Source organism: Danio rerio, chromosome 16, assembly GCF_052040795.2.
Source record: "Danio rerio strain M-AB ecotype USA chromosome 16, GRCz13ab, whole genome shotgun sequence".
In the NCBI taxonomy this organism is placed as follows: Eukaryota; Metazoa; Chordata; class Actinopteri; order Cypriniformes; family Danionidae; genus Danio; species Danio rerio.
This window is the reverse complement of record NC_141036.1, coordinates 17,890,180-17,906,849: the sequence shown is the minus strand read 5'-3', so window position 1 is coordinate 17,906,849 and position 16,670 is coordinate 17,890,180. Positions and strand designations below refer to the sequence as shown.

The window sequence follows — 16,670 nt, the reverse complement described above, 5'->3', positions numbered from 1 at the left end:
AAAGAATAGTTATACCTTCAGATAAACAGCAGTCTGTGATAGAGACAGATATGAATAAAGCTGAAAAAAGGTCTCTATAGTCAAAAATACCAAGTAGGTTTATTTGACGTGTTTGTGGTGGAGTCTATTCAATAGAGGTGTGAACCTACACTGGTCTCATGGTTTGGTTCAGTTACGATTACCATGCTATCAATTCGGTTCAATTAGATATCCCAGTGCATCACGGTGCATTGACGAGTCCATAGACAATTTTATATTTCACTTCACAGTACAAGAATTCTCGTATTAAAATGAATAAATATATTTATATATTATTTGTAATACAATTTTGTCCTTCAATTCAAACAGTCAGAACTGTACCTTTAAACGAGTGGTCCAGAGTGTATTTTTAAGGCTTGGTTGTGTTTATGGGGTGCAAAGCAATATGTGCTTATGCTTCATTTGTGAAAAATCTCCTTATTTTTTCATGTATCTTACTTTACTTATATACTGCTACTCAGCTAACATGAAAATAACTGTCACATTCCCTAGTTCATCCAAAAACCTGCCCTCAAGAGGCTTTGATTGGTCAGCTAACATAATGTGCTGTGATTCGCATATCGGCTCCATGTCACCAGGAAGCATCTCTGCTATAACATGACAGCGCATCTGGCCACTCCCTTTCACTGCCTAGGGTGAATGATCATAACCTGAAGGCATTTATGACATCATTAGCCCGGATGTATTTTTTGTAGTCCCCAAACTTTGTTTGCTTTGCTAAGCTAACTCTGTAATTTTCTCACTTTGCATTGAACTTTGAGCGTTTTACATTCAGAGATGTTTTTATGTTCACACAACTACATTACACATGAACTAAAGTTTAAAATATGACATCGTAGTAGACCACTCCTTTAAAAACTGAAGTACATGCACAGAACAACATGGCCTTTATAGCAAATAAACCTTACACGCTGTGGCGCTGTTTACTGATGAGTGACACTGATAAGCGATGAAAAAACTGTACAAAAGCACGCACATCTCTCTAAATTGGGTGCTCAGCCAAAACCGCAAAAAGTGCAAATAAATGTCAATCAAAGGCAGCAACATTTATGTGAGGCAGCAGCATTTATGTGAGAGGAGATCATGTGATCCGGAAGTGTACAAAAAGGAGCACCTGATTGTAATGAACATTGTCTGATGAAGAGCCGGGTGGCTCGAAACGTTACATGCTCTGTGTCAGCCTTTTTAATTTAATAAATTTGTACTTTTGGAGCCTTGGTGTTGCCGTCTTTGATTGACATTTATTGACACTGATAAGTGGCAACAGCGATCCCATCTGATCCATGATAGACGCTGTGGAAAAAACTCTGCGAATCACTGGGATTTGTATCCTATTTTAACATCGGGAAATCATAAAAAGACTTGTTTGGTTTATATCACTACAATATGATAGTAGTCATATTACTTACTAATAAGTTAATACTGTACATTTATAATTGCACATTTGTAATGATTAAGTTTCCATCTTTAAGTAATTTATACATAATGTCAAGGTGTACCTAAAAGTAAAACCTGGGATGTAAAAATTCCAAATTTTAAAAGTAAACTGAAGTGTGTAAAAATGTTTAATCAGAGCTCCCTCTCTCTCTCTCTCTCTCTCTATAAGTGTGTCTCTTTTCATAATTATTTAATTTGCATATACAGTTTACCTTTGATAGCTTTTTAAATCATTTTAAAATGTAAATATAATAAATGAGTGCACTATTTCACTGGGGGGCCATGGCTATGGGCAACACACACACACACACACACACACACAAATTCCCTATGCCTTTTGGATCTAGCTGATGATATTGCTTTATTACATTGAAAAAAAGCAGCAGGCTATTTATATAGGCTAATCAGTTTGCGTTGAATGGAAGAAATGATGTCAGGTGTGTTTGTAATACAATTTAGTTAAATAAAAAATAATTGAACACTCACTTTTTTAGCTGAACTGTTTATTCAATGCCTTGCAAATGACCCCGCTTGCTTCAAATTTAATTGAAACCAGCAGTGAAAAATAATATTTGCAGCAAAACAGAGGTTGACCACGACTATTAAAACTGAGATGACTTTGAATGTTGTTTTTGATCGAGACTAAGGTTTTGAGTTAGACTGATCGTCTCACTGAGCACTGTGTGTTCCTGTCTCTTTTCTTATGTGTCCTACTATGTGTCTGTCTCTAATAAAACCCCCAACCTCCTTTATCTCTCTCTCTCTCTTTCTCTCTTACCTCCCTCTCTCTCTGGCTGCCTTTCTCAATCACTTACTCACCCACTCTGGCCTTACAAGGAAAGGCAGGCAGGGTTGATGTCATAGAATGAGGAATGCTTAAAGAATCCAAATGGGGCGAGACTGGGGGAGAGACAGAGAGGTGTTTGGTTTGTAATACGCATGACCTATGCAAAAGACAAACGAGAGAGAACTTGTTTAGACGAAGGGAGGGTGTCAGTCTTTTAAGAGAGACAAGTATTGTAGGGGGAGGGTCCAACAGCTGTGCATCTAAAAGAAAAGTTATCATCGAAAACTGTTTTTCAGGGGCACAGAGAGGGAGATACAAAAAAGGGAGGCTCAGAGAGAAACAAAAAAGGAGAAGGAGACGGGCTTATAGGTAAGTTAAAGCTGCACTTGATTGCTTATTTGGTTTGTAAATTACTTTTTAATGGCTTTTGTGCATAGCAAGTAACACAAACAGCATACTTTCAATAAAGCAGATTAAAACTAGATTTTCTCACTTTTAATTATGCTAACAGTAAATGAACAATTTTAAAGAAAAAAACAATATAATATTATATGAAAAGTAAATTAGGATATTTGCTGATCCAATAAAGCTACTAAAAACCTACTGTTTGTCCAAATAAAGGATATATAAATGTACCTTTCAGGCAACGATGTTGGTCTTTCTAAATTTGTGATTTCTAGAGAATTACGTTTTTACAATGTCTCTAATTCAGGCTGTGTTTAAATTGTAGACAAATGCACAAACAAATAAGCTAATGTGAAGAATGTCAATGGGCAATTGGTACAACACTGCAACTAAAATTGTTCCATATCTTCAGACCTTAACAGAAGGATTTGTCAAACAGGACCCATTTGTTTCTCATTCTACAGGGGTCAGAACAACATCTAAAACAATAACATTAGCCACTTGAATACACCAGAGAGTCCAGTAACAAAGCTGGCCCATACAGTATGCATCCAGTACAATTGATCACAGAAAGATTTCAAAGGCAAATATAAAACAATGTAAAGATGTGGCACACTGTGGTGGCACTTCTTATGGGATCAGTCACATTATGCTATCCGAACTGTGCCCAGGCACGTTTCCAGGTTCATTTGACATGTGTAAGTGCTCGGAATCAGGCTCATGTGAGGTTTAGTTAACCGACCCTGGCTTGGTTGGAAGAGGTGTGCCAGAGCGTGGTTCAGTTGGGCTTTTGTGCAGTATGCATGTAGTTTAAATGCAAAATGCGCCTTAGCCCGAAACTGAAGACACGACATCACTTCATTCTTACTTTTCAAAGAACGTGAACTGTCATAGTTTATTAAAAATGCAAACCCCTTGCTGAACATCAGTTGCACCCTCAGCAAATCTCCTAATACCTGCAGCACGAGGACTTTATGATAATTTATGAGAATCAATAGTTGTGGATTTGTTCTGCAAAATATGTGACTTTGTTACTGCATCCTAAACGACTAAAACGAAATAACTAAAGCATATATACTGGGCGAGAGCACTTCTCTTCCTGTTAAGCTGAACAGTTGCATCATTGATAAAGTAAGCATGCTTAGGTTCAGTAGGTAAAGATGCAGTGTAAGGCAGGCTGTCTAAGGAGGGGGAGGCAGGCCAACCTCGCTTTAGCACGGATCGAGGCAATTGTGCCTAGCGGGAGTCCCTTATAGGGACTGTTGCTAGATTATGAAACATGTATGAAATGTGTTGATGTGTTCAAAAACTGTATATGGTCACTCAGCCTTTTCAAACTTTGTTTTTACCCTTAATTTAAGAAACTTGAAAATGGAAGCATTGTAACAATGATATGGCCAGTCCAGAGTCCCTTATGGTGGGTACAGCATATGCCTATTATAAATAATGTCAACATGAATTCAGGTTTAGACAAAAAGCCAAACAAGAAAGAACTTGTTTAGATGGAGGGATGATGTCATTCCAAGAGACATGTAGTGGGAGGGCTGTAAGAAACATGAGTAGAGGAGGTAGAACAGTCCAACAGTTTCATTAAAAACAAAATAGTTTTTTGGTACACAGAAAGAGAGGTTTACTAAAACACGACAAGGAGACAGGTATAAGTCAAAGCTGATTGCTATATTTTTATTTAATTAGCTACTTTGCCGTGGCTTTTGTGCATAACTACTGAAGTAACAAATTGGCACAAAATCCAAACAGTATACTTATAATATATATATATATATATATATATATATATATATATATATATATATATATATATATATATATATATATATATATATGAAAGTATATGAACTATATAGAAAAAACAGAACACCCTATATCTTACAAAATTTTGAAAACCCTGCTATTACTATTATAACAGAATTAAAAGAGCAGTTTATAAAGATTATTTCCTATTTTAAATTATGTTTGATGACCAGAATAATTTATTTAACCAATTATGTTTTCTCTTTATAAATAAATAAATTCATTAATTAATCGCAGCAAATTCATACATACATATTGTGCAGATCTCTTTTAACAGTAGTTACCATTGGCTTCAGTTTTTGTCCCACCTCCAGCGGTCATGCGGAATGCGGAAGCGTCAACCGGAAGTGTGTCTAGAGTCGGTACATTAGGAAAAAGTTTATGTGAGCGGAGCAGATTCACTGGTTGACGTCCCCTCTAGAGCTTCCTAGTTTTAACAGCATGGTGCTTAACGCCTATACAGCAATATAAAGTGGTATAAATTAAGAAAGGATATTCACAAAGAGGGATATTTGTCCATAAAAGCCCCGTAAGGGTTGAAATCAGAGGCGGTTTCTGCATTAGACAATCTGTATCTACTGCTTAACAGCATCTTTTACGAAGAAAACGAACAGTAAGTGTCTTTTCCACATCTTTTTTTTCTGACGTTTGTTGGTTTTCACACACTGCTATCTGCATTCGCATCAAAACCTCAAACACATTCGGGGTGGTTTGTAACGTTAGAAATCGATTAAGTTAAATAGCACAATTGTAAGTCGTGGTGTTTTGTATTTAAAATGCAAACGCATAGTGTCTTCATTATAGCACTGATATAAGTGAAATAATATGATCTAAAATGTTTATATAAAAGGTGAGGGGTGGGGCGCGTGGGTTAAAATTGTTAATTGTGTAATATTATTCATAGATGTGACGTTAACGTTATATGTAAAGATTCATGAGTGTGTTTGTCATTTAACACAATTGGTTTTCTTTTATTGAATTCAAATATAGAGCTGTATTTCACTGGTTTTCCAGTCAGATGTCCATATAAGGTGAAAGCATCTTGTTTTCCTTTGCTCGCACTGCTGTTATGTCTGATTAAAAACGATCAGGAACAGCGAACTTACACAAGTTTCCGAGTCTAAAGAACAAGACCACAATTACATCATTTCAAAATTTAAAGCGAGGATGGTGTTGTGAATGAACGAATAAGTTTTCTGGGTGGAGTGCCTGTAAGAATGACTATGGGATTTACTGGCCTTTAGGCAACGCAAGTGTGTTTTAGGATTTTCCAGTTTAATAAGCATGTGTGGTGAATGCGTCTATCGTACTCTAATGGGAAATACAGTGGGCTCCAACATTTACTTATGCTGTTTAAATAATTGTTCCCCTTTCAATTATATATATATATATATATATATATATATATATATATATATATATATATATATATATATATATAATTATTATTATTATTATTTTTTTGGAAGGACATTTATGTATTAGCAAATTGGTAGGCAGCAGGTCACATTAGGACAAAAAGTTTGACAACAACACTGTAGTGATTTTTGAACCACTGCTCATGCTTTCTAAACAACTGTTGGTCTTCAAAGTGCTTTCTAAACGTTTTATTGGTCTTCAAAGTGCATCCACATGACCTGTTAACAAATTCTACACAGGAAAATGTTATCTCTTATACCTGTTGTACATGATTGTGGATTGCTATTTAATGTTTGTTTTAAAGTATTAATAATACTTATTATTGTATTAAATGGCTTGTTCATATATAGATAGGTGGTGGAATGTATAGTCAGGTAAAAGTACCATTGATTGCCAAAAAATTTGTGCGAGTAAAATATCTGTTCTGATTACTATTCACTTTACTGAGTAAAAGTCCTTCTAAAGGTACTTAAGAGTAGTAAGTGTGTTACTGTGTTCACAACGAAGGCAGTGTGAGAGGCAAAGTTCGCTCTTGCCGCCCTGACGACAACGCTGTCTTCATAGCTAAGCCGGAGAGAGCTTCAAAATTCACTACATTGAAATGTTCACATATTCTACATTGAATATATCTGAAATGTTCTAAAGCAGCAATACTGTCATTATAGTTAGTGAGATTCCATTTTTTTTTAAGGAGAAAAACGTATATCAATAATCAAAAACAAGCGCTTGGGAACAACTGTGGTCAGAACCAAAATTCACAGGACTGTCTAGGCTTGGGTGGTAGTCAAATTTTGATACTGTCAAACCTCCTCCCTATTTTACCTCGGTATCCGGTATTACTGTGCATATTGTAAAAAATTATTACGAAAGGCTCAGACAGCATCACCAAAATGTTGTCTGGTGCCTAAACCGCGCGTGCTCTCTTGGGATCGATATTGTTAGACCGCGTGCCTTCTCTCAAATTACACCAGAGTTACCGACCGCTTCCGCACTTTATTCGGAAATTTATTCCTGCACCGCAAGAAATCTGGACTGGTCCCGCGATACAGCAGAGGGAATGCAGACCTCTAGTTCGTATTTCCCACGTCTCCCTCGGTCGAAACTGGAAATACTGACAAACTGCAAGTCACTTGGTGCACGACTCACCATCTTACCTCACCTCTCTCTCTCCCCCACATTGTTCCGTGATGACAATCATGCATAAGCATTTGTAGGCATTAAGTAAATAATATTTATTATTTAATAAATGTCTCCTATTTAAGTGCGTTGTTTTTTATGATGGTAAAACGGTATTGAAATTGACACTTATGCTATTTTTAGATCCCGCAGTATGCCATATTACCGTATTACTTCCCAAGCCTACTGTGTTCCCTGGAATTTTCTCAAGTTGTGGGTTATAAAATCAACTTGATTTCAACTCTCCTCGATGTCCACACCAGCGAAGATGAGCCACGTTGCTCTTCGCTGCTTATCGCTCCCATTGAAAATAAATGACTTCTGGGTCCGTTTTTTCAAAAGGTTTAATCTGGGTAAAATTGATACGAATTTAGTAATTCTGTTTTTGCAATCCATGATCACTTAATCCAGCTTACTTTTTGAGCCAGTTTTTCAAAGCAACATCAGATTGGATCAATCTGATCAAGGTAGGAACTTTTCTGGACCATTAAATCTGGATAACCAGTGCTCAAACAGGATGGGAAATCACAATTTAGAACTATAGATATGTAAAGAGCAACAAGTAGAATAGCCAGTGTGGGGTTAATATAAATTTATTTTTAATTAAAATGAAAACATGTTTCCCAGGGATGGGTTGCAGCTGGGAGAGACCAGCTTGTCTGAGCTTAGCCTTTAGGAGACGAATCTCAATTCTTGCCTTGGTTTGCTGCAGTCAGTTTGGTCAGAGTTAGTTGTTCCTCTGCCAGATGAAGCTGTGCTTCTGCCCTTTCAGTCTCTTTTTGCAATTGTTGAAAGTGATTAAAAAAAAAAATATATATATATATATATGTGTGTGTGTGTGTGTGTGTGTGTGTGTGTGTGTGTGTGTGTGTGTGTGTGTGTGTGTGTGTGTGTGTGTGTGTGTGTGTGTGTGTGTGTGTGTGTGTGTGTGTGTGTGTGTGTGTGTGTGTGTGTGTGTGTGTGTGTGTCAAATTGGTGAAACCCATCAAAACCCTGAAAATGTACTAAAGTAAAATTACATATTTTTGAAACTACTTGATCAAGTACAATATACGAATAACTAATCAATTTCAGTAAGTTAAGTATCTGTGATTTATTTACAAGTGCCACATAAAAAAATTAATTTATTGACAATCCTTAATGACCCACATTATATGCACCTCCCGATATGACGTAATTATGCGATGCATCTGAGATATGCGCAAGCCAAGCATAACCCAGACAGATTGTGGGTGTGACATGCTTTTCAACATTGTCACCCAAAACAATAGAATCCCGCTGCGTGTGGAGTTGTCACCTTATCAAATTCCATCAGAATGGCTTTGTAAATGTTTAAACTGGATTCAGGAAAGGAAGTTTGTCTCATATTAGTCATTGCTGTCAAGTGTTGTTATACAGTTAGAGTCATTGTGCATGAACAGTCATAAATTACATCTTAAACTGTGGTGTCACAGAATGATGTCAAGTAGTTGACAGCTCAGCGTCACCACACACAGTTGTAGTCATTATTATTAGCTTTTTATTTTCTATTTATTTATTTTTTTTAATACTTGCTAAATGATGTTTAGCAGAGCAAGAAAATTTGTACAGTATGTCTGATTATATTTTGTCTTCTGGAGAAAGGCTTATTTGTTTTTTTTTATTTTGGCTAGAGGAAAAGCAGTTTCTTAATTTATTAAAATCCATTTTAAGATCAAAATTATTAGCTCTGTTAAGCTATATTTTTTCGATAGTCTACAGAATAAACCATCACTGTACAATAACTTGCCTAATTACCATAACCTGCCTAGTTAACCTAATGTACCTAGTTAAGCCTTTAAATGTCGCTTTAAGCTTTATAGAAGTCTTAAAAAATATCTAATAAAATAATATTTGCTGTCATCATGGCAAAGATCAAATAAATCAGTTATTAGAGATGAGTTATTAAAACTATTTTGTTTAGAAATGTGTTGAAAAAAATCTTCTCTCTGTTAAACTGAAAATGGGGTAAAAATAAACAGGAGGGCTAATAATGCTAACTTCAACTGTATGCCATCATGAGGTGAAAAAGCAGTTCCTCTTTCCCAAAAATTAAAATATTACTAATAAAAAATCAATTCTAGTCAAACACAGTTATAAGATACTTGCATTATTATAGAACTGTGACCAACAAAGTACATAGATTTGCTGTAGCGGAGATGCAATCTCTAGAGGAACCAAGAAAACGGCTATGCAGAAAATGACTGCCTGCTATTGGAAGGCATATAGAGGAACTATGACACAATTGTTTTTGTCTATGCTTGTTTGATTGCTTTAAAACACTGTTCACATCTGCAGTCACAGAGAAACATTACTCAATGCAATTTCAACATATCTCATTATTCACATCATCAGTTTGTAGAACAAACGTTGAATTTGCATGTCATGCACTGATCCTCAATTAGTTTCCAAGTTTTCCTCTGGGGTACCATTTACAGACCACAATATTCATCTAGGCTGCACAAGAAGCCCTCAAGGAGCCAGATCAGCTAGTGCTTTCCACAAATAGGGCCAGAATTCCTGTATCACATACTGTACTGTAGTCATTGTGATCAAGTGATGAAATGCAGACACATTCGTAAGACCATTGGAATCTTTATATTGCAGCTGTTTCTCTTTTCATGGCACACACATACTGTGAGAAGGTGCTAGTTTGATCACATTTAATTATTTTCTGGAACACCATAGTGGGTAGTGAAAGTTCTTCTGTAGAGTTTTATGCTTGTTTGAACTGCACCACTTTACAGTTAGACATTTGTTTTCCAATTGATTGATTTCCTCTTACTAATGTGTTGTCTACCTTCTTCACATTATCTGAGAGGCTAGCAGTGTAGCCATACCATTAGCGTTCCCATGGAGACCAAATACACCAGCCAAACTGGCAGCTGGTGACCTCAACAAGCAGAGACACTTGAGAGCATGCACTGATCTTGGTTTAGAACTACGGAAGGGTAATAAGTTGATCATTTCCAATATATTTGTAGTGCTTTTGCTTGAAGAATTTAAAATCGTGAACACTCAAATATTAAAGATTTTACATTCAACAGGAGAAAGAAATACGTAAGTTTAGAACTGCTAAAGTAAATAGTAAGGAAATGTTAATTTTCTGCGAAGTAATCTTTAAATTTTTTTTTACCATTAAGTTTTTTTTAAAGGTCCCATATGCAATAGTATCTGGATACAGCCTTTATGATGCAAGCTGAGATTGCATCACTCAGCGATGCAATGTCAGACACAATGTACTTAAATGGTGCGAGTGACGTCACTGTGAAGGGTTGAGTTAGGGGTGGGGTTAGGTGAGCCCATTAAAAACCATTTGATGCAGCTCAGATTGCACTGCACCAGGTCTGCATCCAGACCCCTCTCTCCATATACAGCATTGGTTCAATAAGTTCAATAAAAAAAAATGGTTAATGTCCAGAAATATATACTTTTTACATGCTTATTTATTACTCCGTAAAATAGCTCCAGAATAGAAGGTCCATATTGCCTCTATTTGAATGGGTCGTGAATATTAATGACCTCTGCTCTGACATGCAGCTCTCACAGACAGATATACACACAAGCGTACAGCTATCTTTTTGGGGACTTATATAGACACAATAATATACCTATAGACACAATAATATACTGTACAGCAGGAGTGTCCAAACTTGGTCTTGGAGGGCTGGTGTCCTGCAGATTTTAGCTCCAACTTGCTTCAACACACCTGCAAAGATGTTTCTAGAAAGCCTAGTAAGAGCTTGATTAGCTAACCCAGGTGTTTCTGAATAGGGTTGGAACTAAACTTTGCAGGACATTACCCTCCAGGAACGACACCCTTGCCGTACGAACTGTATATTCTATCCCCCAACCCTCACAGGAAACAATCTGCATTTTTACTATACACTCAAAAAAATGATATGTTGGCGTTAATTAACTTTTTTTTGTCCACTCGTTCCACGTAACTGAGTTAAGTTACCTTTAAGAAAGAATATTAATTTTAGTGAACTTAAGTTAGTTACATAAAGGTAATGTAATGTTGTTTAGTTCAATCAATGTAACATTCATAATTTAGCTTTAATCAATGTAGTTATTTAAGTTCAATTATTCTAAAATTTATATTGTTATGTTTAACCAAATAAAAAAACAGTTTCTGTTTCATTGAGTTTATTCAATAGCATTTTTACAGTTTTACAAATTTTCCAGCAATAAAATGATTATCAAAATCCAAATATTGTCTTTATCTGTATCTTCACTTATTACAATAAGTTAAATACTGTATGTACAATATACTATTAAATTAATATTAATACAAGTATGAAGTAAATTAAAAACAATAAATGATTTACAAAAATAAGCTTACAAAAACATCATAAAAACACTTTTCAAATTACTTTTCATATATTACAAAAAACATTTAAAAATAATATTCTGCCATTAAATGAGTTACAAAAATATACTTAGAAAAATTAAGTCTTCTTTTGTAAACTATGCTGTAACTTCTTTACACTGAAAAAGCAGATAACACTTTAGTTGTTCAAAGAAAGATTACCACTTTAAAGCAATGTAACACAATCAGCATTACATCATAAATTAGACCAACCATCACAGAACATGCAATAGCTAGACACATTCATCTCTCTGGGCACCATTTCTGCACATTTGCACCAGACACTTTCTTACAACCACTCCATATATCTAAAAAAACAAACACACACACAAAAAAACAAACCACTTTTGACAAACCACAAACCACATGTAGAAGCATTCTTAATTCTTAACATTTTTTTGTATAATTAGCACATCTTGGGTGTATTGCCTCTTCTTGTTGATTTGCTGAATGTCTCCTCAATTGTAAGTCACTTTAGACAAAAGAGTCTGATAAATGTTAATGTAACTACTGTAGATTCATAAGGTGGTGTTGCACATCAAGGTTTGTGCTTCATCATGCCCAGCATCCTAAAAATGTCAAGTAAAAAAATTAAAAGTTTACCAGCAAATAGTTTAAGAGGAAAATGCAAAATGTTAAAAAAAAAAAAAAAAAAAAAAGTAAATGGCTTACCGTGTACTCACTCACAAGGGCTTTTTCTGAATGCATTCACACCTTTTTTTCCACTGGTGATGTTCTAAACGACATGAAATGACAATTTGTAATTTACTAAATAATTATTAGTTAAAATTACTAGTAATTTTTACTGTACATCATTTTAATGCGTGTCTAGGCATCTAAAGGCATAGTACCTGGATTATCCACAGTCTCCTCAACCAGATATGGGACAGAGGCTGAGCTGTAAACCTGAGGGAGAAAAAAGATGCGAGTGAGCAAAGATTTGTAATAATAAAATATAATAATATAAATATATAGCATTTAGAATAATATATTTATAACAATAAAAATGAAAAAAAAAACTGCAAACTACTAAACTTATAAGTTTAAATGTGTTAGATGACCAAACATATAAGCTTACATTAAATATGTCATCATGCTAGATGTCATCCTATATACAGTAAGTGTCACATATGCTTGTGCCAACACCACCTTTTAATTAATATTATGTAAGTTATCAAAACTGGCATTAAAACTTGATAAACTGCTTGACACTCATTTAAAATTAGACTATTTCTTACTACCAACGTTTGCAACTTTATTTTGGGGTTAATATATACCAAGTAAAAAATTTCACAGGAATGCAAAAAAACTAGAAATTAATCTGCCTTTAATGTGAAAAAGACACAGGAAACATGACAATTTCATAACAATACTATACACAAACACAACATAGTATTACAAGGAAGTTCATTAATGATTCAAATGTTGTCACAGCCTCAGTATGAATACATACAAAGTAAAAAAATCTCACCTGCGTCCACATTAAGGAAAGCTTTCTGTGCACGTTCTCAATTTGTACTGTAATCTTCATCTTTTGATTCCCATATTATGGCGCCGATCTAAACGAGCTGAGAGTGATCGTTGTGGTTTGAATCTTCTGACTTCCTGTGTTGTTTTGAAACTGCGCATGTGCAGATATTACTCCACCTATTGACCAAAATGCAGTACTGCAGAAGCAACACAACTCCCTTTTATTCATGTTAATTAAGCGAGCTGTTTAAATGTGAAAACTTACTTTTTCTAATTTTTTCCAACATAACACTTTTATTTTTCGTACACAAACATAAGCAAATTGTTTAATTTAAACATAGTTATATTCTTTGAACCAACAAAAGCCAAAATTCATTTTTTTGAGTGTAGGTGAGCATTAGATATATATATATATATATATATATATATATATATATATATATATATTTTATTCTAGATTAATCTCACTGTAATCATGGAATTAGTCTAGATTAGACTAAAATGGCTCATTTGAAATCTGTCAAAGGCATTCAGAATATGTGTGCTACCCAAATAAAGACTAAAAGTAAGTCTTTGAGAACGAATTTCTCAAGCCAAGAAGTGCATTAGAACAGGGACTCATCTCCTGTTTCCAAAATGCATCACAAACTGCTTGAGAAACTGTTCTATTATGAAAATTGGAGATGAAAATAAATGATATTCAATAAGATGTAGTTGTTTACTAAATGTTTATTCAGTTAAATGTGAATTTTGAACTGTAGGCTTACATAAGCTCAAAACAGTGATTTTTGATCACCTTAATCTGACTAAAGTCATAACTAAACTAAACAGAAATGAAATTAAGACATGTAGAGTATGCATATATTATTGGCATTATTGAAGTAAACACCGCAATTAAACTTTTACCGTCATGTAGGACTTTTCGCCATATTTTCTGACAAGTTTCACTTACGTGGCTGTCAATAAAGGACCAGACACACACCCACATCCCGAAATGCGAAAGTTTTTTTTTTTTCCCCCATTCGGTGTGCGTTATTAATTTGCATAACACTCTCACCAGTCTCAATACCCCGCTTTGTCACGGGGGCATGAATTAATTTTTCATGAGTGATAGTGAAACTGTCAAACTGCAGTTAAAGTCACCGAAAATTACAGGAAACTCTTGCATGAAAGCACTTCATGTAAACACCTTAATAATATTATTGTCTATTAAGGCAAATAACTAGATTACAGATGTTCATGTAATTGTAGCCAGAAGTGTCTTCGAAGTAAGTGAAAGATTCAGAAGTGCACTTTTTTGTCAGACGGCTCACCGTAGGGCTGGACGATATGACACATTTTATATCACAATATACTTCTTAATTTCGCTCTATGATATGATTCCGAGATGCGAGTGCCTTTGCCTCACTTGAGTGTCGCTCCATTGGAAATAAAATAACAAACTTGACTGCAGGTCGCACACCTGAAGCGCCATGCATTTTAGAATTCTAAACATAGGTTTCTATCAGGGGACACACAACGTCGCTTTAAGTCGGCGACTGTCCGCGGCGCCCAGCCAGGATTCGGGACACTTCATGTTTCTGCTACGCCACAGAGCTCCATCTGAATAGTTTCATTTTAAATAACAAGTGAATGTCTGTGTCTGGTTTTCCGTGTAGTGGCCCTAAGCGGGTCATACGGTGCCTCTGGTTTAAACTCAAAGTTAATTCTGGCTGCTTTCACATCTAGACTTTTGTTTCGAACCTGTCTCATTTGCCCAGTTAGCGCTGCTCATTTGGCATTTGTGAAACCACCAATCACGCTCAGATCCACGGCAAAACAATCGCTCCGAGATCACTTGAACGAGGTGGTCTCGGCTTGATTGAAATGAACTCTAGAGCAGTTGGCTGTAAAACTATATAAAAGCCACAAATGATTGTGGACTCTCTGCTTGGTCTGTGTTCGAGTCGTACATGTACGGCTGAATGCTGATCCTCTCATTCTTGCTGCTTCTCTCTGTCTGAGCGGGGAAGCTCTTGGCTCCGCCCCCTTGTTACGTTGGGCGGGAATTTGAAACAAATTTTAATGTGAAGCAACACACCCTTAAAACGCCCCCCAAATAACACTTTTGAACACATAATAAAAAAAAATCTGAATTGTTTTGAACTGAACCTAAACCGGCACAATCAGAAGAACCATAATATTAATATTAAATCATAAAAAAGGGGTACGCTTCTTTTTAAAGTATTTTGTATTTGTAATATATATGTATATTTATGTGTTTATATTTTACTTAAAGTAGTTGCTTACTTTATATCCAAAGGAAAGAAAGATCTCCAAAGATGCCTTTTCAAGGTATCTAAATAAATGTGTTTTGAAACTAATGAAGACAGAAGTCAATGATTCATTAATTATTTAGCCTGACATGTTTACTGTTCCAAAACATATAAAATGTTTCCTAAAAAATAAAATATATCATGTTCAATGGGGACAAACGCTGTTAATTAATTACATTACAATGCAGCGATATTGTGATATTTTTATCCATACCGTCAGAAACTTATACCAGCCAATGTCAAGCCAGGAATAATAATAACCTCTGCATAAACAGATGAAACAGCTTTACCGTAAAAAAATACCGTAAGAGCTGAGTGAAACTGGACGATTCTGCAGTCTGGGGCCAAGGGGAAGGGTAGGGATATAAAAATAGAATTGGGATTGGGCCTATACTGTATGTGTTTGTTGAAACATACCCATTAATTTTTACAATAAATTAACAAAAAATGCAAGTAAGTATACCTTATGCCTCTTGGGGTGGCTTTGGAATAAATGTATTATCTGTAAATCCTGCATTTTGCATCCTAACAGCAATATAAAAATGTCTCATGCACGTCTCCTGTTTTCAAAATAAAAAACCCACATACATAGCAAGTTAAATATAAACTTATAAATAACAGGGAGACAAAGTATTAGTTTGGGTACAACATTAAATATCTATAAGACTTGTCTTCTCCGGCAAATTGTTAAGTTTGGCCTAATACGTAAGAATTAAAAGATGTCTTGTATAATAAATATTTTTATGATATTATTTAAATTCTATATTTATAAATGTAATTTTTTGTTTTCCCCAAGACTAGTTGTGTTTAAAGAAGAATTTGTGATATATTTGAAGACATTAAGAGAGATAAAAACCAAAAAAAAAGCTAGAAATTAAATTCATCATTAGAGGATTTTGGTTTCATATTTTGAGAACTTTAACTCCCCTGCTACTTAAATTTGTTTAGCATTTATTTTGTTTAATTATTGTTATTTTATTTATTTATATATTTTGTATTATTAATAAGGATAGAAAGATTGTGCATGTATGAAAATTGATTATTATCTCAGTCTTTTGTGTAATGCTAAAGTATTAATGCCTTTCTGTTTAGCATTTTTATTGAAATAAATAAATAAATAAATAAATAAAAGGGAGGTAAATGCTCATTGTTGTCTTACTAGGACATGTTGTAGCTGATCAAATACCACCTGGGTCATGCATATTTATGATTTATGATCAGTCTATGTTTTGGCTAGTAATCTCTTGATGATGCTGCTGCTCATCAGGTCCAGATGACGTAGAACGTAACCCAAAGTATATGCAAATGATGAGGACGTGCCCCAGGGGTCATGCAGCACTTGGTTTTTGTGTTCTGATTGGTCTTTTGTCCAGAGTTTTACACTCAGAATATATACGTAAGGAGGAAACAATAATGTCTG

The 16,670-nt window shown here is 35.0% G+C and overlaps 1 protein-coding gene and 1 long non-coding RNA gene across 5 annotated transcripts in view; one reads left to right on the top strand and one right to left on the bottom strand.

Moving 5' to 3' along the window:
- The first annotated feature begins 2,550 nt into the window (after nucleotides 1-2,550).
- The window catches only part of zyx (zyxin), a 47,031-nt gene continuing 32,911 nt past the window's right edge, over nucleotides 2,551-16,670 (top strand). For 2 of the 4 annotated variants that reach the window (XR_015510572.1, XM_087286032.1), the window contains exon 1: nucleotides 2,551-2,632. The gene's annotated coding sequence lies outside the window, so the exon portion shown is untranslated. 4 annotated transcript variants of the gene reach the window in all.
- LOC147840228 (uncharacterized) lies at nucleotides 11,226-13,041 on the bottom strand. The gene is made up of 4 exons (XR_015511201.1): nucleotides 12,937-13,041; nucleotides 12,317-12,371; nucleotides 12,138-12,201; nucleotides 11,226-12,034 (listed from the first exon to the last, which is right to left on the bottom strand). It is a non-coding gene; the product is annotated as an uncharacterized LOC147840228 (long non-coding RNA).